The 23,964-nt window shown below is 40.7% G+C and overlaps 1 protein-coding gene and 2 long non-coding RNA genes across 6 annotated transcripts in view; 1 reads left to right on the top strand and 2 right to left on the bottom strand.

Annotated features, from left to right (window-relative positions):
- LOC309644754 overlaps positions 1 to 6,957 on the bottom strand; it is a 33,935-nt gene extending 26,978 nt beyond the window's left edge. The window contains exon 1 of the long non-coding RNA XR_014254594.1: positions 1,344 to 6,957. This is a non-coding gene — a long non-coding RNA (uncharacterized lncRNA). The remainder of the gene's footprint in view (positions 1 to 1,343) is intronic.
- Positions 1 to 23,964, bottom strand: part of LOC309644699 — an 887,681-nt gene that overhangs the window by 226,332 nt on the left and 637,385 nt on the right. The window lies entirely within an intron of this gene.
- ESRRG (estrogen related receptor gamma) overlaps positions 1 to 23,964 on the top strand; it is a 619,726-nt gene that overhangs the window by 132,697 nt on the left and 463,065 nt on the right. Inside the window, exon 2 of one of the 4 annotated variants that reach the window (XM_082427059.1) lies at positions 9,339 to 9,467. The exons of the other annotated variants lie outside the window; for them this stretch is intronic. The gene's annotated coding sequence lies outside the window, so the exon portion shown is untranslated. The remainder of the gene's footprint in view (positions 1 to 9,338; positions 9,468 to 23,964) is intronic. 4 annotated transcript variants of the gene reach the window in all.

The following is a 23,964-nucleotide window of genomic DNA, read 5'->3' as shown; positions in this document are numbered from 1 at the left end:
AAAGTCCATTTTTCTGAAAGAAGTAACTGAAAATCTGCAGTAGGTTATAATTCAGGCAGAACCTCATCATTATGGACCAGGAGCCTGGGTGAGATCATTGTGGAACTGGAGCCAGAGTGAGCACAGTCTCTACCCAATATTTTTTGAGGCACAAATGTAGCCAGGAGTGAGTCATTCAACAGAGTACCTCAGAGGTGCAGGGTCGTGGATATAAATGGGCAAGACTTCGGTACCGGAAAATCCGTCACCTTAACCTTGGATGTGCCGTCATCATCTCCCGGTGAGTTCACAGAAATCAACTTCCCCGATTCCGGTTCATGCCTTAGGCCAGGTCCGCGCTGCAGTGATGCTTCGGGTGACTCAGAGCGTACTCATAAATCTGACGATCTCTGCTCCCAGACTCCAAGTGATACAACCTTTCCTTCTTGGGTTGCAAATATGTTATATAAAAATAACATGGGAAATGGTTACTCTGTGTCGACTTTGCTCATTGCCTTCCTCTGAGAATGTGCCAGGGAGGAGAGAACTGGGAGACTTTGGTCCTATCAAGGAAAGGTAGGAGAAGCAGGGGGAGGGGGAGGGAGGGACGGCTTTCCCTCGCCATGTTTGTTTACCCAACGTGTCAGTATGGGGCACCAAGAAGAGTGTGGGACTTAGGGAAATATAGTTGCAGTCTCTTGGGTCTAAACATAACTAATTTGCAGAGTTGTCTTAAAGGGTGAATGAAATCATTCATACATTCATTCATAAATCAACTGTTCATTGAGTCTCTACTAAACTGCTAAAGAACCAAGAGTGAATAGTATGAAGTCACTGCTCTCCTGGAACTCACATTCTAGTGGGTAGGTAGAGCTAGAGTTAAGAAACAATTGAACAAATAAATATTTACAATATCAGCAAGTGGGTGATAAAGCAAGGTAAGGAGTGAGAGGGACCAAAGAGTGCTGCTACTTTATTTTTTTTTAAAATTTATTTCTTTGAAGTATAATTGATTTACAATGTTGTGTTAGTTTCTGGTATACAGCAAAGTGATTCAGTTATACAGATATACATGTATATTCTTTTTCATATTCTTTTCCATTACAGTTTATTAAAAGATATTGAATATAGTTCCCTGTGCTGTACAGTAGGACTTTGTTATCTATTTTATATATAGTAGTTTGTATCTGCAAATCCCAAACTCCTAATTTATCCCTCTCCCCCTTTTCCCCTTTGATAACCGTAAGTTTTTTTTCTATGTCTGTGAGTCTGTTTCTGTTTTGTAAATAAGTTCATTTGTGCCATATTTTAGATTCCACATATAAGAGATAGCATATGGCATTTGTCTTTCTCTCTCAACTTACTTCACTTAGTATGATAATCTCTAGGTCCATCCATGTTGCTGCAGATGGCATTATTTCATTTCTTTTTTATGGCTGAGTAATATTCCATTGTATATATGTACCACATCTTCTTTATCCATTCATCTGTCGATGGCAATTTAGGTTGCTTCCATGTCTTGGATATTGTGAATAGTGCTGCTGTGAACATTGGGGTGCATGTATCTTTTCCAAATAGAGTTTTCTCCAGATATATGCCCAGGAGTGGGATTGCTGGATCATATGGTAGTTTTATTTTTGGTTTTCTAAGGAACTTCCATACTGTTCTCCATAGTGGCTGCACCAATTTACATTCAAGTGGTGCCACTTTAGACGTGGTGATGAGGGGAAGCCTGTGAGGAAGGAGGTGCCGTGATGCAGTGACCTGCTGGGTAAAGCAAAGAGTATAGGGGAGCATCTAGCACAGTGCTTGGCAGGTGGTTAGCGCTTAATCAGTGGTCACTATCGTTATAATTCCTATCATCATTATCCTCAATAACAATGGTGCCTGCGTGCCCTTTCGAAATTTGGGGAGCCTGTAAAGTCTTATAGGAAGCTTGGTTTAGAGCGCACGTATAATGGAATTCTCTATCTGTATATATCAAGATGTTTTATTTTCAGTTACAATTTAACTTTGGAGATAGCTAATAATGTTTAAAGGAAAATCAACAAAAGCTGATTGTTCTGTGTGGTTAAATATCTTGCCACTTTTCCCCTTCAGTACCGTTAAACCTTTCTTGCTCAGCTACTTGTGTTGGACACTGTGCTAGGCACTGGGGAAACAAAAACGTAAAACTGAGTCTTTGCCTTCAGGAAGCTTAGAATCTTAATATTTACCCTAAAAATTCAGGACTCATGCACTCTTTGTTTGACTCGAACCTGCAGGAGAGTTGATATGCTGACAAGGCTCTGTAGAGTTTAGAAAAAACAAGTTGCATTTGAGTGTTAACTTTGATGTTTGTTTAGTTCTATAAAATATGTAAGAGGCTTTTCCATTAGCGAGTAAGTCTTTCAAAAAGCTTTCAGAATCTCATGTCACAAGTCGTCGTTAAGTATTGCTAAAGGGGAGTCACAAAGACTGACAGCTTGGAAACTTAAGCACAGTATGTGGTTTAGGATGTGTGGCCAAAGCGAAGCCCCCATTCCCATCTTAATTGAGGTCATGCAGGGCCAGCTGATTCATTTGGTCTGAAAAGTCCAGACTGCATGGGAATCTACAGTCCACTTGGCAACACTCTATTATCCTTTGGCCTTTATAAGCAGCATATCACACCCTGTCTGGGGAAAGTTAGGGATGAAAATCTCAGCCTAGGTATATTTCAGTGATGGAATGAAGTGGGATTTGGGAAAAGTGATTTACACCCGAGAGACACATATGTGGTACATTAAGTGGCACACATAAAACACACCTGGAGATTGCTTTCCAGAGTCTATTTTTGTTGTGAGTCTATAAGTTTACTTTGGGACCAGACATGGCACCTACTCAGAGAGGCCTATACTGACTCTGTTACTGAACCAAACTTGAGTCCACCCTCCTGCACGCAGTAAAGCCAATCTACTGACACCAGGTTGTAGTGAAGGAAAGTGCAGTATTTCTTACAGGGTGCCAAGCAAGGAGTCAGGTAGCTAGTGCTTAAAAGGCCCGAACTCCCCGATGGCTTTCAGGGAAAGGTTTTTAAAGACAGGGTGAGGGAGGGGCTTTCAGGGTGTGTGATCAGCTCATGGACATTCTTCTGATGGGTTGGTGGTGAGGTAAGTAGGAGTCAACATCATCAACCTTCTGGTTCCAACTGGTCTGGGGTCTCCATGCTTGTGGGCAACATACAGTTAACTTCTTCCACCTGGTGGTGGTTTCAGTATCTGCAAAACCGCTCAAAGGATATGGCTCAGAATATTATCTATAGCTCTTCAGGAGGAACTAAAGGACTTTGTTTAATGGATAAACTATTATTATTTTGTCTTGCTTGACTGTTTTCCTCTGCTTCTGCATTTTCTCATTTTTCTGCTTAAATTTATTCTTTGGAACTTGGGGAAAGCCTGGGAGGCTAAAGTTCTTCTACAGACAAGAGGCAGGCGGAGGACATGGCGGGGGGGGTCTGTCCTGGGAAGGCCCCATAGGGTCCTGCTCGGTTACAGCTTTTAACCACTGCTCTTCACACTCTACCTCCTGTCTCTGCTTTTTGCTCTTCAGGGGAACATTTTGTTCTATTCACCTACCTTACCCTATCCTATCCTACCCAATCCTCTTCTGTAGTTCCCTATTAGGTATGCATTTGCATATTCTTTGGCTGTCTCTCGCATTAGATGTGTAAGCCTTGTGAGGGCAGGCACTTCTTGTTCACATTTGTATACCCAGTACTTGGTGCAGAGTAGACTCCCTATGACTATTTGCTGAATTCATGAGTTGTAGCAATGATGGCTGATGACAGCAACAGTAACAACAATAAAACCCTTAAGGTTCAGGAGAGCAGTCAAAACTCTGTGAAATCAGAGCAAGGTTTCTAACATTTGTTTAGATGGCAGAGAACTCGATGCTCTGTGTAGGACCACATGATGTAGTGATGCATGAAATTAACTATCTTTCTAAACTTTATCGTACGAAAGCGGTACTATGACCAAATGTTAAAGGAACTATAGGGACGAGGCTAGTAAGTTGTATTTGCATTGATTGTTTTAAAATATGTATACTTTTATTAAATTTTTTTTGTTTTTTGCAATTTGGATAAGGGGTGTTAATTATTCAGCTTTAACAATAAGACTCATGGATGCAGATTGCAAAACATCCATGTTCTGGGGTGTGGGGTACACACTGATTCAACACACCTGCTGTTCTAGAAACATTGTCTTTGCCTTTCACGCTATCCTTCAGGTTATATGCTTCACTGACACTATGGACAAAATCTGGATGGTCTGACCTAAGAGTAAGTAGACCCATGTTGGAAAAATCTCCAGTGACATTCCTTTGTGAGTTCAGATAATTTTAAGAGAATTGTTGGATATAAGAGATTTTCTTAGTGTTACTGTAGATTATTTACGTAGCTTGTTAATCATCCAGCTACTCTAATTACTCTTTCAACTAAGAGTCATTATAAAGGGCTCAGGATAGGTCCTCTCCCCCTGAACTTCACCCCTGCACACACCATTCATCTAGGTTAAAGCCAAACCACCTTTCTCGGAAAGTAAATTTCAGGAAACTGTTCAAACATCTCAGTCATAACTGATACAGAAGAACTTTCTTCTCACCAACTCTTTCCAGTGGAGAATGTCTTGTAAACATCTACTACTGAAGCACAGGTAGAAACCCATGAAAATCAAGACATCCTGCCTGGAAGCAGAAAACTGCAGGAACACCTTTTACTTCTGAATATGAAGGAAAGTGTGAGCCATCGCTGAGTTATTGGGTATAAATGAATAATGACTGGGAATGGGACACTGCATGAAGGAAATCTGTTGCTGGATTTAAACACACACTCGTCTATACACGTTATCAAAGATTTGAGTTGAGTTTTTTGATTGGTGGTATCTTTGAAACCACAGTTTTACCTATTGCGTAAAGATTTTAACTGGAGAAAGGGTGATATATTACATAAATCTATAAATCTCTCTTTGTGAATAAAAAGATACTCATATCTGATGTTTAGTTTCATCTCATTGACAGAAATTACCCACTCCTCCATTTTCAGACAAGTAATTAAATACAAACAATAGACACGCAGGTGGGCAAGAAGGACCCCATTTGCAACTTCTGCCTTTCACGTCTCATGGCAGAAGTGTGATTGTTGCCCTTCCAGTTCAAGGGCTATGACTGAGGGGCTACCGTTTACTCTTAGCTCTCACGCTAGCAGAAGAGAAAACTTGAAGCACTGCAAAAACGCATAGAAGGCGTTTTCTTGTTCTGTATGCACGTTTATCTTCTCATTCATTTTTGTCTGAATAAGTATGCATAATAGACATTTCCCTTGAGCATGTGGTAAATTACTAGGGATAAACAGGAGGGCTGTCCAGAAGCGTCTGATCCTGCTCTCTGAAAGGCACAGGTCAGCTGGGAAGATTCCAAGAGTAGCCAAGTGTAGAGACCAGAATCTGAGCCAGGGAAAGGTACAAACACGAGGTTACCAAACCCAAAGAGTTACCCAAGAAGAGGAGCCAGGTATGAACTGAATAGTCAAGCTATCGAATCAGAACCCACTGGATCTGAGGCGTGAGGTTCTCAAACAAAAGGGTGGCAACTAAGAATGAGGCCAGAACCAAGTGCTAGCCAGACGGGGAAGCTGGGCCCCGTAAAGCAGGCAGGAGGTGGGAGACAGTGGGCTTGTTGCCTAGTTCCTGTGTCCACGGGCACAGGCATAGCCTGAGCCTTGAAAATTACAGTGAGGAGAGCAAAGGGCAAGTATGAGGGATCGTGGGCAGAAGTCGGGGTGAGAGTAAAAAATAGTGTTTCACAGATAGTCCAAAAAGTCTTTACAGTTTTCATGGAATACCTAAATCCTATTGGTAAGTCATTTTCCCCCCCTGAGTTTCTTATTCAAACAGAGATACTGATAGACACATATAGCCCTGGAGTTGATTATAATAGGTAATGCAGTAGTAATTATGCAACTCTGGGTGTGTCTTTACTTTCTTCCAAATGTGTTTTCTTTCTAGAGGCTTAACTATCTCAGAGCCTTAGTTTGAATTCCAACTGAAACAGACCCCAAGACAAAGATTCAAGAGCAAGTAATTTATTGGGGAAGCAATCTCAGTAGAAAAATGAGGAAGTAAGACAGAGAAGGGAGGGCAGCCAATAAAGATTTTCATTATCAAGGAAGTTATAACTAGAACTCGGTCCTGCCGGGAAACTGGGAGGCCTCAGAGTGATCCCTCTGATAGGTGATGGAAGTGGAATATTTGTACACCAATTCTCCTGTCACTCATTGGTCAGGGCTGCCATAGGATGTTGATCCCCTGGTACATCACCACTGCCATGCAGGCAAGCAGGCAAAAACCATCATGGCAGCCAGAGAATGCCTCTTAGCAAAAAAAGAAAAAAAACTACAGGCGATGGCAGTTAAGCCAGCCTGTACGGAATTGGTAAGGGAAGGGGTATGGGCAAGGTAGCCTCTGCTATACCCAGGCAGTGCTTTGGCTAACTGTCCTGGTCTTAAGCTCATATAGCAAAAATATGGTAGATAGGAAATGAGTATCCTCATCAAACTCTTGACCTGGACTCGCCTGCTGGGTCTAGATGGAAAGCTTAGAAGAAACCTTTGAGATTCCTTCACATGCTTTTCTCCCCTGAAATTAGATTTTCCCCTTAAAGAGGAAATAGGATTGTAACGGAATCACATATTTTATTAAAGCACACACTCACTCAGAAGTTCCAAACCTTTAGCACTGGAAAGGTACTTCCAAGCAGGAAGGGGAAGCTGGACCAGACAGCTTGGAAATCAGTCATCAAGGGAGCAACTTTGCCTTTGAAATGTTTGGAGAAATTTAAACCACCTTCTCCTTCTCCAGCCTGAGTCTGAGGGTGAAGTTTCCAGCATATTCCTCTGAGTCTTACCAGGCTCTTCCAGGGTGTGGAGGTTCTTTGAGGGAGGCACATCTGTTAGGTCAAGAATCTCTTTACCAGGGGTCCTTTCCTGTGGTGGGTGGGAAAAACCAGAAGGTGATTTAGAAAGCTGCCCAAAAGGACTTCTTGCCCTACCCCATCAGCCTCTGGTACTAATAAATACATTTTAAAGTTCAGAATTGTCCCCAGATCTCTCCAAGTGATCTTTTAGAGATTTGGTTTTGTGAAAGTAGCCTTGGGATCTGGAGCTGTCATAAAAGGCTTCCACCCTGGCAAACTCCACCATGATTCTGAAATTCAACTCTCACTTTTGCCCGTGAGGAAGCCGTTGTAATAATAAGGAATAATCGTTACAGACACTGGTGATTTGTATGAAATTTTTCTTGAGTTTATTATTTAATAAAGAACATTCAGAAATAGGCAAGTAAAAAACGTCATTTATGTCACAGATGAAAAAGCCACATATATATATTAATGGAATTCATTCACTGGTTTATGGACCCAAACTTCTCTTGGGACTCTACAAATCCACATGCATATAGACCCCTCTCCATCTGACAGGAATGCAGATTACTCACCAAATATTATGTGTGACTAGCCCAGGATTATTCAGACTTCTCTAGTGGGCTCACTAAGGGACTTTCTTTGGTAGCGTAGAACTTAGAAACATTTTGAAGGGAGACAGCTCAGAGGTTTGCGGCAATGTTGGTTGGTTGTGCTTTTGCTGAACAGACAATTTTAGAGACACCTGGGCCATCCTCTCTGCACAAAGAATCTTTGTAAACGCTTCCTCTAGTCAGCACGTTCCCATTATAGGAATGGATAAAATGATCAGGTGTCCTCCCCCAAACAGATGTTTATTTCTGCCAAAACAGTGTAAGGAGCATGCATCTTGAAGATGTTAGAGGAACAAATACTTGCAGCTGAAAGGTGTACTCGGCTTGTTAAGACTTGGCCAGATAAACCTTTTATGTTTAGGGAGTTATTTTGCATGAAGCTAGTGCCTGGAGAGTGTGTGCGGGTCATTCCCTACGTAGTGTGGATGCAGCTTGGGGATGAGAAGGTCTTAAAGGGATGGTAAGGATTTATTTTGAGCTCCCAGTTCTTCAAAAGAAAGAATATACAGAAGAGGATATTCCTGCCAGAGGTTCAGAGAAACCTGGACATAGCCGTAGTTTCTTTTGTTTCAGGAAACAAAGCAGGAGATTTGCCGGAGCCCTACACACGGGAAGCTCTAAATGTAGTCATGCTCTTCGGTTATTTATAGTCCATGGGCTCCGCCCACCCTCCCTCCTATTATCTCCCAGCCCCCTCCCCCCAACCATGTCGCTATATTTAGACCTGAAGCGTCATCTTCAGACTCTGTGACCACAGCAAGGTTGTGCCTCTGAGAAGCGTGGCAGGATATGTTTTTTGTTTTTGTTTTTTGTTTTTTTGCCTAGTGGAGGAGATAACCATTTGGGATATTTTCACCTTCTGGGGGATAAGGCTTGGCTCTGTGTAAGAAACCCAACTAGCAGGCAGGATCTCTTTGACATTATTTTATAGAAGGAAGTATTTTTGTCACAATCTGGTATTTGTTGCAAAAAGCACTGCTGTCATATATTACCAACTTTTTTGGAGTTGGTAATTCTTTTAGATTCTTTAAAAAATGGATGTCTATCCACTAGAGAGGCATTATTTTATTCATATTTGGGTAAAATAAAAATTTTAGTTAACAACAACAAAATTTTCCATCCAGAAAGATCTATGATACCTGAGAAAGGAGATATTTGAAGATATAGCAGGAAATTACCAACAACAACAACAAAAAAACACAATACCACTGGGTTTGATACTAATTTTAATAATAGCTAAATAAGTGCTAAGTGTATTTCATGTGTTACTTTATTTTATCACCAGGTTACATACCAGGTGTGTAGTAGCATTCCCATTTTACAGATAAGGAAGCTGAGGTTTAGAGAATTAAACAACCTATGTAAGGTCCCTGCACTGGTCAGGTTTCAGACTCAGGTGGCCTGACTCCTGGGCCACTGCTTGTAACTATTTTCCTAATGCCCTTAAATGCAATTCTCTGATGGCTCATGTTATCTTGTGTGTGTGAAGGTAGAATTGATGATGATTGTGACCTAGGCATCTGCAGGTCACTGGAAAGGCCGGTGCATGTGATGTCACCCATTATAAAAACAGAGTCCTTATTGCTCATTAAACTCCAGGTCTTGATTCAGAAATATCAGCAGAGCCTCTTTGTCTGTTGCTTATGGTGGAATAGAGTTCTCTCCTACATTCTCTTGCTACTGAAAGCCCGTCATATGGCTGAAAAGAATAAGTTTGCAAGCCACAGATCGGTTTTAAGTAAGGTGTTCTTCTGCTATCTACGATTTTATTCCATTAGGATAATTTCCTTTCTTTCCCTTTTCTCCTGAAAGCACTTTATAAAACCACAGCTCTGCAGAAACTGCCCTTGTCACCCTTCAGTTGCCTCCCTGCCCATGAGTACAGCATCGGGATGAGCCGAAACTCTGTGTATGGCCGGAGTGGGGAAGGATACACTCCAGGTATGGCGGGGGGAGTGGGGGAGGACTTTGTTTATGGGGGATAAAAAAAAGCGAACAGTGGGAGATAAGTTCTCAGGTCTTCTGTTGAGACCAGCATATCGTTGCCCACCTAGGACAAATAACTTTAGCCTTGTCCTTTTTCAGAGCTGAAAAAACACTCTTTTCTTAGAAAATACCCAACTGACACCTTCGTGTTTTCTCTCCAGCGAAAGGCGATACTGTGGGGTTTGTGTTAAAGAATTTAACATTTCACTGTCTTCTTCTTCTTCTTCAAGTGGTACTGGGTGTAGCTAAGCTGTTGCAGACTTGCTGTCAAGGTTGCATGTTTAAAAAAAACACCCGTTTTCTTAAAACCGGGGCAAAATCCTGGCATTTTTAGGGACAGGTTTTCTCTGAAGGAGGGAGGAGAAAAATATGGAGAATAATGAATTCATCAAGCTGAAAATGCACGAGGCAGTGAAGCGCTCAGGCTTCAATACACGCCAAATGGAAAGAGAGCTCCCATTACTGTTGAGATGCACAGACACAGCCCCGCTAATCGCTTGGTCATGCTTGGGAAACACTAAGTCGTCACAGGCCGTGACATGGTGAGAACAGGGTGCCAGGGGTTTGTTGTAAGAAAAAATTGTTGATTTAACATCCATAACCGGCAGCATTGCCTTCCCCGACCCTCATCCTCAGATGACAAGCCTTAGTGGGAAAAATGCTTGTGTGTCTGTATGTTTAACTCTTTAGGTTCAAGCCAATTGGAAATCATATGGGAGGTAAAAAATTGTGGAGTAAGTGACTACTTGAACTAAGAGATTAATTTCTGTTTATTTCCACAATTTGTTGTGTCTTATATATGTAGGTGTGTAGTATTCAATGTAAAATCATAATAGTTAACATTTATTGAAGAGTTGATTTCGTGCCAGGTACTGTTTTGAGTTATTTACCTGTCGTGAGGCTGTCCTCACGACAGCCCTATGAAGTAGGGTACCAGAATTGCCTCTACTTTATAGAAGATAAGTAGCCTGCCCAAGGTCACATAGCTAATGAGTAGTGGAACCGAATTTGGAACTGAGATTGTCTAACACCGAAGCCTCTACTGTTGACCACTGTGCCTTGTATTCGATTATGTCCTTGGAGAAATCCAATGAAACCAGAGGACAAATTAGTCAAAGGGACATAGTGTACTTTTTCATTCTTTCAACATACATTTTACCGAATATTGTGCTTATGGTAGAGTGGAAAGACAGACACACCTGTAACTCCAGTGTAATGCCGTTCCCGCTGTAATGGAAAGGTGCGTCGGGGCCAGGGTTGGCATGGAGGAAACGTCAGCTCATCTTTGGGAATTGCTTTCCTGGGCATGGCTATATAACCAGTGACTAGCATGTTATCTGGCTAGATCTTACTAGGTACTCAACACATAGTATAGTCAGGAAAGGAAGCAAATACATAACATTTGAGCCGAGACTTTATAGATTAAGAATAGTTCTCCTATGGACAAGGTGACAAAAGGCATTACAGAACGAGAGAAGAACAGGTGTAAAGACAGGAGAGCACCGGGGCTGTTTTGGAAACTGTACTGGTTCTATCGAGCTGGAGTACAAAATGGAAGATGGCTGAGTGGAGGCAAGAGAGGGAGCCAAGACTGTTCACTTAACAGGCAGACTTGTCATTGACATTGTGTACCATGCAATGGGCTGTGGGTGTACCTGGAGGAGTGAGGGATACCACTGAAGCCATGTGAGACTATGGAGGAGTGGTCCAGTTGAAGTTAGGGAAGCAGTGCCTTGGATGATGGATTGAAGGGTTGGGGGAGTGGTCAAGACTGGAGTCTGTTGGAATAGTCTTGGATAAGATTATGTGGGTGTGAACTGGCATGGTGCCTGCAGAGTTGGAGTGGTGGGATATGCTTAAGCACTCTTCAAAGAGACTGGTCATTCATTAGATATGAGGAAAGAGGAGATGGGAGGAACTGAAGGTTGATTTCTGGTTTGAAAAAAAATTAGTAAGCCATTAATTTTTTTATTGAAGTATAGTTGATTTACAATATTGTGTTAGTTTCAGATGTACAGCAAAGTAATTCAGTTATACATACATATTTTTTTCAGATTCTTTTTCATTGTAGGTTCTTACAAGATATTGAATATAGTTCCCTGTGCTATATGGTAAATTGTTGTTTATTTTATATATACAGTGATGTGTATCTGCTAATCCCAAACTCCTAATTTATCTCTCCCCTCCTTCCTCTTTGGTAACCATAAGTTTGTTTTCTATGTCTGTGAGTCTGTTTCTGTTTTGTAAATAAGTTCATTTGTATTATTTTTAGACTCTACACATAAGGGATATCATATAATATTTGCCTTTCTGTGTCTGACTTACTTCACTTAGTATGATAATCTCTAGGTCCATCCATGTTGCTGCAAATGACATTATTTCATTCTTTTTTATGGCCGAGTAGTATTCCTGTGTGTGTGTGTGTGTGTGTGTATGTGTGTGTGTGTGTGTGTGTGTGTGTGTGTGTGTGTGTGTGTGTGTATATGCCACATCTTCTGTATCCATTCATCTGTTGATGAACACTTAGGTTGCTTCCATGTCTTGGCTATTGTAAATAGTGCTGCAATGAACATTGGGGTGCATGTATCTTTTCCAATTAGAGTTTTCTCCAGATATATGCCCAGGAGTGGGATTGCTGGATCATATGGTAGTTCTATTTTTAGTTTTTTAAGGAACTTTCATACTGTTCTCCACAGTGGCTGCACCAATTTACATTCAAGTGGTGCTACTTTAGACGTGGTGATGAGGGGAAGCCTCTGAGAAAGTAGGTGCCATGATGCAGTGACCTGCTGGGTAAAGCAAAGAGTATAGGGAAGCATCTAGCACAGTGCTTGGCAGGTGGTTAGTGCTTAATCAGTGGTCACTATCATTATAACTCCTATCATCATTATCCTCAATAACAATGACGCCTGTGTGCCCTTTCGAAATTTGGGGAGCCCGTAAAGTCTTATAGGAAGCTTGGCTTAGAGCGCACGTATAATGGAATTCTCTATCTGTATATGTCAAGATGTTTTATTTTCAGTTGCAGTTTAACTTTGGAGATAGCTAATAATGTTTAAAGGAAAATCAACAAAAGCTGATTGTTCTGTGTGGTTAAATATCTTGCCATTTTTTCCCCTTCAGTACCATTAAACCTATCTTGCTCACCTACTTGTGTCGGTCACTGTGCTAGACACTGGGGAAACAAAAACGTAAAACTGAGTCTTTGCCTTCAGGAAGCTTAGAATCTTAATATTTTCCCTAAAAATTCATTAATTTTATGAGGGTTATAAAAAATGGAACAGATTTGGGTTAAAAATTGTGCGTTTAATTTGGTCAGGTTTGCGCTTCCTTTGGGACATGTATCTGGAGGTATCTGTAAGGCAGTTGAACACCCACGACTCAAAGTTAGGCAACAGGGCTGTGTTTGAACAAGAGCCATCAGCAGACATGGAGGTCATAGCTAGTGAATTTTACTAAGCAAGGTTATCATTCCATGCATGGTGGAGTAACACAGAGGGCAAGCATTAGTATTACACCAACAGGCAAGACAGAATAGGGTTTAGTAGCTGACAGACGGGGTTATTAAAAGGACTTCATGAAAGAAGAGATTTGGGACTAGAAAGTTAGACTTTAACTGGGTGGAAAGAAAAGAAGGGGAAATCATAGTTTTGTATGGAAAAGTCCTCAGGTTTAGCAAAGTGATGTTTTAGAAGCTTCCCTTGGGAGATACCCATTTCAAATACTGGATTGTTTGGTTCTGGAGGGTGCTTTAGGAATTACTTTAAAAAGAAGTAGGGCCTCAGTGAAACACGTGCATGTGTATTAAATCACTATTAAGCCTTTCTCTGAAATTGGACAGCTGACTATGTGTAATGTGTTGGTAACAGTTTTCCTCTAAAATAAAATTTCAATTTTCCTCCCAATTATGAAACATTTATTATAGTTCTTATTATGGGGCCAGTCATAGTTCTGAGTACTTTACACCTATTACCCATTTAGTTTTCACAACACTCCTATGAGGTAGGGACTCTTATTGTCTCCATTTTCCAGATGAGGAAACAGAGGCACAGAGTTTGAGTGATTTGCCAAGTGGCTGCTAAGTGGCTGGTTCTGGACTTTGAATCTGGAAGTTCTGGCTCCACTACTGTACACTATATTGTCTCTCTGATATCATGACCAGAAGACCCAAGAATCTAAGAATCTGGCTTTGACCGAGCTTTCCATCTCTTGAGAAACCCAAGTGATACTTATGCCTGGCAAATCACAGGCTAGTGGGACTAAGTAATACTGTATTGGGATGTATGTATGGTGCCAGATCCCAAAGCAGAAGTCTGGGAAGTCCAGAGGAGAGGCTGATTGTCCATAAGGCCAGTCCTGAATCACACCTTTACCACCTTCAAGGAAAGGCCCGTGCGGTACGTCCCCACCATGATCTGAGGAGCTGGGGCCGGAGGAGATAGTGCCAGAGAAAGGGGAGTGCTAGAGGGGCTTTTCTGTTGTCAAAATTAAGCCAGTCTAAACTACATCTTGAGTATACCTGGCTAGCTCCCAGGAGAAAAGGAAGGAGGGAAGGGGGAGGGGAAGGGAGAGAGAGCAGGGAAGTGACTTCTCATCTCTAAGGTGGGCTGGCTCTTCAGACCTAACCAGTAAAGGAAAAGAGGCTCCAGCCCTTGTGTACTTGGTCACTGTGGCCTTTACCCGCCCTGAGTGTTTCACGTCTTTAAGCACATAGCCTAATCAGCCCCAGAAAAAGACGGAGGAGAGAAGAAGACAATAAAGGAAAAAGACTTTGGACTTCTTCAAGGAGCCCAAATGGCCCACAGGTCTCACTTCATCACTGGCTACACAGAAAAAAATTCCTTTTCAATACAAGGTACCTGTACATTAGGGAAGCAGCTTGGGGTTCATGCACCAGGATGGCTCTTTCTGCCCTGTCATCAAGGAGATCGGCAGTTAGTAGCCTTGCACACAGCGTTGGGGAACTGAGCCCAACGTGAGGCTGGCCACGGGGTCCGAACTGTGGATAAAGATTAAAAGATGAATATTGGATGTGCCTTTGCAGAGCTGAGCCCACGATGTCCAGGAGATCTTTCTTGATCCTGGTAAAATTAGGGTAGCACATATGAATGGATGCCATTTTATTCCCTGTGTGAGAAGAGTTGGAAGATGTGGGTTTGAATACCAAGTTTACCTCTTAACTGGCTGGCAACTAGCACACTTGTTCTGTGAAGGCCAGATGGTAAAAGTTTTCTGTTTCTATTCAACTCTGCCATTGCAGTGCAGAAGCGGCCTTAGGTAAGTATGTAAATGAATGAGCTTGACCGAGTCCCAGCAGAACTTTACTTTAAAAAGCAGGTGGGGGATGGGAGGATGGAAGACGGGAGAGGCAGATTTGGGCCGACTTCATAGCCTTGCCATCCCTTGTTTTAGGCAAATGACTTGACTTCCCTAGTGTCTCAGTCCCCTCATTCCTCCAGTTGGTTGATTATTCTCACCTAGCAAGTCAGGAGGTTGCAAATACCTGGCATAATAAATAGTTCATAAAAGAAGGAAGGCTGGATGCAGAGGTGCCTGCCAGCTGTGGGACCTTGGCCTTGTACTTACTCTCAGCTTTTGAGGACTTTTTCAGCTCTCACATTCTATGTAGAAGAGTTTGAAAAAGTGCTTTGCAAATATAAAGTAAAATCAAAGCTATAAGTGTTGCTAAAAATTTCTTTAAAAAACGAGTCCACTTCGGACTTCCCTGGTGGTCCAGCGGTTCTGTGCTTCCAGTGCAGGAGACGTGGGTTCGATCCCTGGTCAGGGACGTAAGATTCCACATGCCTCGCAGTGTGGCCAAAAAGTTAAAAACAAAACCAAAACCAAACAAACAAAAAAACTAGTCCACCTCATTCCTTAGGTTGAGAAGCATAATCCTTACTGGAAAATTAGTTTGTGTACTCTTTAATTTGTAAGAATTTTTCCTCCTAATATCATTAGGTTGCATTAGAACTTGACCCCTATGAGCTTGACAGATAGGATCCAGTTTCCTAGCAGGAGGCAGAGGAAATGCGCCAGTCTGGAAGATGGCAAAGAAAGTGTCTCCTAAAAAACATTTAAGCCAATAATGCATACTTGCTTCAATAGTATTCCTAGAATTTCTCTAAACAGTACAAGAAACAGATGTAAAAGAAAAAGAGATGACATTCCATTGCCTTTAACCCTTTTATGAGTATAAATGTAAAATGTACTGAACATAGAGTAGGACAGATAATGATTCCATCTTCACTCTAGATACTATATCCTCTGGGGTCCACCGTGATTAATCTAATAGAGAGAGGGGGTAGCTCCACATTCACTTATTTCCCCCCTAGTGCACTTGATTTAAGGCAGGATACAGAATGGGACGTGCCTACCCACTCTCCTTCCTTATGAAAGTCATAAGAGTAATAAGGAAGAAAGACAGATTCATGTGAGTCCGATCCATCGTTTAAGCACAAAACAAAACACAAAGCTCATTACTGAAGAGTAATAAAAGTGAGTCTATGTGGCAGTTAGGTTCCTACAAATAAAAATTGCCACCAACGCTGCTGTTGCCTGTCTTTGTGAAATGAAGAGATGAATGCTACCTTTGTTCAATGAGCCCATAATTAAGAGGTGTTTAACACTGAAGGCTATGGCTTTAAAAAGATATTGCTGTGTAAATGTCAGACCAGGGTTATGAAGGTTACAACAGCCAAAGGTAAGCTTAATGAAACAGCCAATGGCACTGACATGGTTTAGCGATTCAGCCAATAGCTTAAGCATTTACAGCCTCAAGGAGTAGCATCCTAGTTTCTTTCCAACTTCTTTTTATTTTACGCTGGGAGTGTTGGAGTGGATGGGGGCGGAGAGTAATATGTGTGTGGTATACATACACACACGTACATGCCTTTTTAGGAGCATATGCTCCTTGGATGTACTGAGGGATACATATATAGCTTAAAGTGAGTATTAATTTATAGTTGTTAAAGTGATTTTTATTTTGCATATTTGTACATCTTCAGTACCTAACAATTTCTTCATACTTTTTTGTATTAGCACTAGCAATTTTGTTGGATACACTTTTCCAAGTAACTTGGATTGGATGTTTCTATTAGTTGGTGTTAGATAAATTGCAAGACATGCTCTGAAGTAGATTTCATCCCTGCGAGAACTGCAGAGCCAACGAACTTCCAAAAGATGGTTGGCTGTCTCATGGAGAGCAGTCCTTTTTGCAATATTTGTTGTAGGCTAAGACGATTTGATGTTGAGCTTTTGGGGTAGGAGGTTAAGGTGATCTGTCCCAGGAATCTGCTCCTTGAAATGGAATATGTAAAGAATCTTACAGGGGATGGCATACAGTAGATGTTCAACAAACGTGGTGCTTTCATATTGAGATATCCTCGTTATTACGTCAGTTGCCTGTTTTGAATCTCTTAGGTTAAGGATGGCTCTTTGTAGTCAAAGAGACTAGATCCCAGACCTCTGTGTCTCTGGTATCTCCCCTCAAGGCTTAAAACTGGAGCAGCAGGATACAGAAAGGTTGAGTATTGAAGTGAGTAGTTTCAGAATTCTGTGTGTGCCTTTTTAATGAGCAATGCATATTTCCACCGTGTCTGAGAATCATTGATTTCTCTGACTAAGTAGAGACCAGAGCCAGAATAAAGGAAGGCCCCCTCCAAGATCCTCCACCGAATTGCAGGACAAGCACATCACTATAGGAGAATTTATGGCTTCCATCACCTGAGCTCAACCCTTGCTCCAGGCTTTCTGTGCTTTCTGGTTTGCTTCCTTTGGGATCTTGCCTTTACCAAAAGTTAAACAGAAGTTGCCTTTTTTGTCTCCCCCTTTCCGAATCTGCCCTTGATCTGACCATACTGTTGTATTAAAAAGGTGGTAAAAGGGTATGGAAAGAAGAATGTACAACAATGATTATTCCTTGGGTGACAAAGTAATCCGGTCTCATTTCTGAGTCCCCACTCAATGTTTGTTTTTGTTAAATATGCTGTAAGGGCAACTGTTCTGAGTATATTACCCAAGATTCCAAGACGATAATTAACTAGCTTTGCTGCAGAATCGGTAGGAGGAACAAAAATATACATCTGCCGACTAAGAATGACACAAATTTGTTAACTAAAACAGATAGTCTTGATAGTTTAAGCAAATATCATATGGTGTTTAAATCCTATCTGCACTTCTTATCTTCTTGGGAAAAAAAAAAAACAAAACTATAAATTACTTTTTAAAGTATGTTGGTAGCCTGCTGAGAAAATTCTGGAAAAAAAAAAAGGAAGGGTAACCCAGAAACTGCCCTCCCTGTCCTAGGAGGGGAGAGAAAAGAGAAAGAGAATGATGGGGGTGTGAAGGGAAAGAGACCTGTGTACCTCGTCTAGGGAAAGTAATTGAAAATGCTAATTCTGTGCCCACATACTACAACTTTGAAGGACAGGTCCTTGTCATTGGACTCCTCGAGAAACAGCAGAGCAGAAATAAAAATAGATCATTGACCAAAAATATCCCTTTCCAACTGAGAAGTTTTAAAGTGCTGCTGCCCATTTTTCTGTTTAAAAAATTATAAACGAGCTCTTTTATTCTTTACCATGATTTGGAGAGTAATGTATATGTGGTCTAGGAATAGAACTATTATGAATCTCAGTTTACAGAATGTTGAAATATTTTTACGGCTGTTCTTTTTCTCTTTGGAAAAAGGAATTATCGGCAAGGGTCAAGTTCAGGTTATTGTCAAATCAGGAATTTCAGAGGCTCAAGTCAATTAGCAATTTTTGGAAAGATGAACATAGATGGAAGTTACTTTTTTCTTTAAATAAACAGAAACGTTAATGATAATGATTGCAATTACAGTAATAATTCCTTTGCACTTTAAGCTCAAGAGTCACGCTGGGGTTTATAACCAGTGGGGTGGGAACAGTCACGGCAACAGAGTTTTGGAAAATGCACTGATCATATAGTGCATTAAAAACTAGGTGTATTTTGACTGGTTCTTTCATAGGCCTACTGGCTCATGAGAAACAAGGATGTTGTTAGGAACTTATGGTTACCAAAGGCGAAAGGGGGTGGGGAAGGGATAAATTAGGAGTTTGGGATTAGCAGATACAAACTACTATATATAAAATAGATAAACAACAAAGCCCTACTGCGTAACACACGGAACTGTAGTCAATATCCTGTAATAAACCATAATGGAAAAGAATATGAAAAAGTATATATATATATATATATATATATATATATATATATGTATGTATGTATGTATAACTGAATCACTTTGCTGTACAGCAGAAACTAACACAACATTGTAAATCAGCTATGCTTCAGTAAAAAAAAAAGAATGTTGTTAGAAGGCAGAGCTGGATTTGGAATCCGTTCCTTCTTTTTTTCTTTCTTTTCTTTTATTCTTTAACATATATTTATTGATCCAGCACTGTTCTGGGTACAGAACAGTGAATGTGAGAGACAGAGCCTCTGCTGGCATAGAGCTTACCTTCTAGTAAGAAAGAGAACAACTAAGGAAAGATAGCAGACAGTATGTGCAATGGAAAAGAATAGAGTGAGGGGAGGAGGGTTGGGATTTGAATTTACATAGGGTGGTCAGGGAAGACTCCATTGAGGTGACGTTTGCAAAAAGACCTGAAGCCACTGAGGGAGTGGTTATGTGGATGGCTGGGAGGGGTGATTTCAGGTGGTGGGAAGAGCAGATGCAAACATTCTGAGGAAGGGTGGTGCCTGGCGTGTTCCAGCAAAGCAAGAACAGCGATGGGACTGAAGTGAAGGGAACTGAGGGGAGAACAGTGAGAGGGGGTGTCAAGGGAGACATGGGGGCGGGGCTCCGTGGTCATTTAGGTCACTGTCATGGCTATGGCTTGTACTCTGAATGAGATGAAGCCAATTAAAGGATTTTGAGGAGGGGAATGACATGATCTGACATTTATAAAGGATCCTTCCAGCAGCTGTTTAGAGAAACGAGGGCAGAGACCGAGAAACTCACTAGGAGGCCACTGTTAGAATGCAGGGAGAGGTGACAGTGGCTAGGACCCTTGAGGTCCACATGGAGGTGGTGGGGGAAGTGGTTGGGGGGTCTCTGGATATACTTTGAAGGTAGTGCCAACAGGACGTGGTGATGGTTTAGATGCGAGGTCGGAGAGAAAGAAAACCTTTGAATTGCAGACTCTCATTCCACAACCATCAAAACCTTAAACAATTTCTCACTCTGATATCAGCTATAACAACAAAAACGTATATGTGCATTGGACTGTATTTTAAAAACTAAAATGCTTTTATTTATATTATCAGTAGATATTCATGCAGTAGGTATTCATTCATCTTTCGGACTAACAGAGGCCCTGTGATGTTAAATACTCTGGCCAGCTTTATATAGCCTGTCAACGGCAGAGCAGACACAAACTCATCTCCTGCAGAATTGCTCTCATAAAGATCATCTTCCTTATTAAGTGCTGGGACCATAGCTTATGGGGTTCCAGCATTTCAGTTATCCAGAGGGTCCTTTGAGGAGTTGAGTCAGTGCAAAACATCTCAAATACTGTTGTTAGGAGTTATTATAGTATTGAAAATATATAATCTTTTGTGTATGAAGAGAGAGGTGCTGACCTACAGAGAAGAACATTTGGCCATGCACTTAGCATTCTTTTTTTTCTGGTAACTAGCGATTAATTAACCCAGTTTTGGCCACTTCACTCTTATCCACTGACTCTTGTGTAACCAACCCATCAGCCATTATTTGCGGCTTAGAGATACCTTCTGAATTACTGGAATAGAGCAAGACTAATTAACCTAACCAACAATTAAAAATATGACTTCAACACCTGATAGGTTGCTGACCAGCTGACTAACCAGTCACAGTTAGAATCTTTTACGGATGTGGAAAACTGGCATTGTTTTAGCATATCAAGTGCTTTGGCACTTGCAAAAGTCAACTGGCCACATTTATTGGTCTGATGGATGGATCCAAGGCTGAAGAGCAAGTTGGACGATCTATTAATAGAAAATAACGTAAGTAGAAGAAAAGCCCTACCAATTGATTTCATCAGAGGTAATAATATCTAAATACCTTAACCTCAAATCATTAGTCTGGAATATCTCAATCAATATGGATTCTCTCAAAAATCAGTTTGCTGCTACAAATATGATTGTTTAATAATTCACAAGTTATGGGCCTTCAGGCTAGAAAACGTGAGCGTAGCTGAAGGAAAAGAGGTAATCTCCACCTCAGATAAGATTTCAATTAAAAGAAGAGAAAGTCTACAAAATATAGTTTAAAAATTTTAGTTGAGACATGACGATCTTTTATGCGTGTGTGTTTTGAGCTGGGTGTCCTGCTGGGGAGATATCAATTTAGTTCAGTTTCATTGTTCACTTTCAGATCAGAGCTATTTAGCTCTTTTCCTGAAGATCATAAATATTTTATTAAAATAAACCATAGCAGATTTCTGTTTTACTTACTAGATTAAAAACGATAATTTTAAATGGCTAATGACTGATGTCAAATCATACAGACATTCTTCTCTGCAGTACTAGAGAGGAAGGACATAAGAATCTTATAAGGCATTTTGGTAACTGTTTCAAGCCTTTTCTGTTTTATATCAGAGAAGGTGATATCGTTTTGTAAATTTTGCCTTTGGAGTGGTCCTTGCCCATAGTCATCAGTTTGCATCACGTGAATTCCCAGTCCTTGTAATTCTTCCTAGCATGTCACTTTCAGGATAAATCTGTTCTCTGAAAAGATGTTTTGAAGCCTAGCTTCATGAGAGCTCTCCCCTCTCCTGCAAGTTTACAATGTGGGCTAATTACAATGGCCAGTGGGTTTCCAAGAGTCAGTGGATAAGAGTGAATTACTAATAATTCTTATAGGTCGTGTTTTGATTCTCTTCACTCTCCATTCTCCATCAAGAGTCTTCCGGCCCAAGAATCTCTTTAAACTCTTATGAGAAGAGACCATTGTTTATTTTTGTTGTGGTTGTTTTTCCCTCGAACAGCAATTTTTGCAGGCTCTGACTAAAATGTTCTTCTACATTATTTTATAATGGAATAGATAACTCTTGGAATGGGGGTTGCCAGGGTCACTGCTGTACACCCAGGAAAATGTCCTGTCACCTGAATGACTTGGTTCTGCCCTCACCCTGGGCCACACCCCCATGTAGGGCTGGGTGACCTTTCTGTCTATTTGCATAATCTTCCTTCCTTGGATTTATTCTCCATGCCTGGGTCAAAAAATGGGTCTCATTAATAAACATTTATTGAGCACCAACAGGGTATTATGTTCCAAATATATTCCCTTCCCTGTAGGCTTGGAATCCACAATTTTAACTCCCAGCAGTCACCTCTGCCCTGATTTTGAGAAGAGTAAGGTATCTAAGCAATTGAAAGGACATTCAAATATTTGTGAACTTCAAAGGGAGATAGTCCTTCATCTAAAATGTCCTTTTAGATGGTCAAAATTTCCAAATACTCCACTTGTCCAGTAAAGTCCAGTGAGCTGTGAGTTCCTGGGATGCAGATAAGCCCTGATAAGGTTAAAAATATTAACACTCATAAGGTAATAATTAGATTATCAAGTTAAAAGCATCTGTGCAGTTAGGTGTGAGGACTGTAGAGAGAGAAAAAAAAAGAACCTCATAAAAATTAAAGAACATCGTCAAGGTCATTGGCATATAATTTTTAAAGTCATCCGAGCTAGGGGTCGTTGTGCTAAAAATTCGATCAGTAGGGAAAGTTGAAGAAGACACTGTGCCGTTAGGATGTGTGAAGGTTTTACTGAAGCATGATAAATAATTGAAAATGCCTTTAGGAAATTCCTGTTTTAATGGGAAAATACTTTGTCATGCCGTTTTTCAATTAGGATTCACTACTTCAAATTGGTTTATCATTTAGCCAACTGCACATTAGATTTTTAGTGATGCATTTTCTCATCTTCATTTTTATGCGTGGATTTTCCAGTTGATAGTAAAACTTTTGGTGGCTTCAATAACGTTTCTACTAGTGGTTCCCAGTATTTTTCTGATGAACGCAATACCTTAAGGATTAAATTAAAAATCACCATCAGTGATGATTTTTGAACCTGATCGATTGAACCTGATTTTGGTGAAAGGCTATAGATTGTAGCTGTTCAAATTAGAATCTGGGGTAGGGAATAGGATACATTTTAATTTGAAATAAAGAAAGTGGTGATTCTTTTATGTGCCCATGCTCCTTCCCTTCAGATTCAAAGGAATCCACACATGTCAGTTTTGAAAGGCATTCTCCATTTCAGATTTAACATTCTTGTTTACACATTTCTATAGAAGAGCCAGTAGTCTAAAATGTGCTTCCTGAAACACTAGTCAATCAATTATTTAAGTATTTCTTAAGCACTGAATGTACACTCATCACTGAATTAGTTCAGGGGCTACAGTCAATAGAAACATAAAAGAGATCCTCTAATTTTTTTTTTTTTCAATTTGTTGAAGGAAAAGTCTAACCAAAAATAAAGTTCCTTGGTCTTCATAAGGGAATTCAACATTCCTTCATTCGTTATTTAATGAGTATCTCAACAAGTGGGTTACTGCTATCAAAGAGATTTTTTTATGTTTACGTTTGTTTGTTTTGCCCCCTTCCCATTAGACTATGTTCTACGAGGGTAGAGAACTTTATGTTTCTAACTTATCCCCAGAGCTTAGAATAACAACTGGCACGTGGTAGAAATTTTAAATATATTTGTTAAATGAATGCATGAGAGATTGAGTGAATGATTAAGTATGTGCTTAAGAAAGATTTCTCAAAATGACAGGCAGTCTGAGATCTGAAGGTTCATTAGGGGTTAGCCTAAGAAGAGGACTTGAAGAGTAAAAGTAGAAGAAGCAGATTCCTTGCAGAAAAAAAAAAAGTGGATGGCAATACCATTTACCTTAGCATCTCCCAAAATGAAATACTTCGGTAGAAATCTAACATACTACGTACAAGAACTCTGTGAGGAAAACTACAAAACTCTGATAAAAAGAAATCAAAGAACTAAGTAAAAAGAGAGACATCCCATGCTCATTCCTGGGGACTCAGGAAAATGATGGAATGAGGAAACCAGAGCCAGAATCTTGAGCACGTGAGAGAGGAAGGGCAAGGAAGGAGACTGTATCTCAGGGCAGCTAGGTATCTACCTCACGCGTGAGCCTGTACCCATGGAAGGCATACATCTTCCCAGGTAGGAGTGGCAACTACTCTCTGATCTCGTTCTCCCGGTTTCTATTTGCAAGATGACTACTGCGAAGTAGAGACGGAGCCAAGGGCTTGTGAAGAGTGAAGATAACCAAGGAAGGGTGAATCCTCACATTGTTCACAGCATGAGAATAGAAACTGTGGGCAGCCTGGGCAACTCGCTGGTGCATTGTTTGAAGCACAGCTATTAGAAGCAGTTAATCCTTGGTGGAGACTTTTTGTTCTTCATCCTAGCTCTTCCCCTATG

This window comes from Balaenoptera physalus, assembly GCF_965194825.1.
Source record: "Balaenoptera physalus genome assembly, chromosome: 1".
NCBI lineage: Eukaryota > Metazoa > Chordata > Mammalia > Artiodactyla > Balaenopteridae > Balaenoptera > Balaenoptera physalus.
The sequence above is the reverse complement of the archived record's forward strand: the minus strand, read 5'-3'. Positions and strand labels throughout refer to the sequence as shown.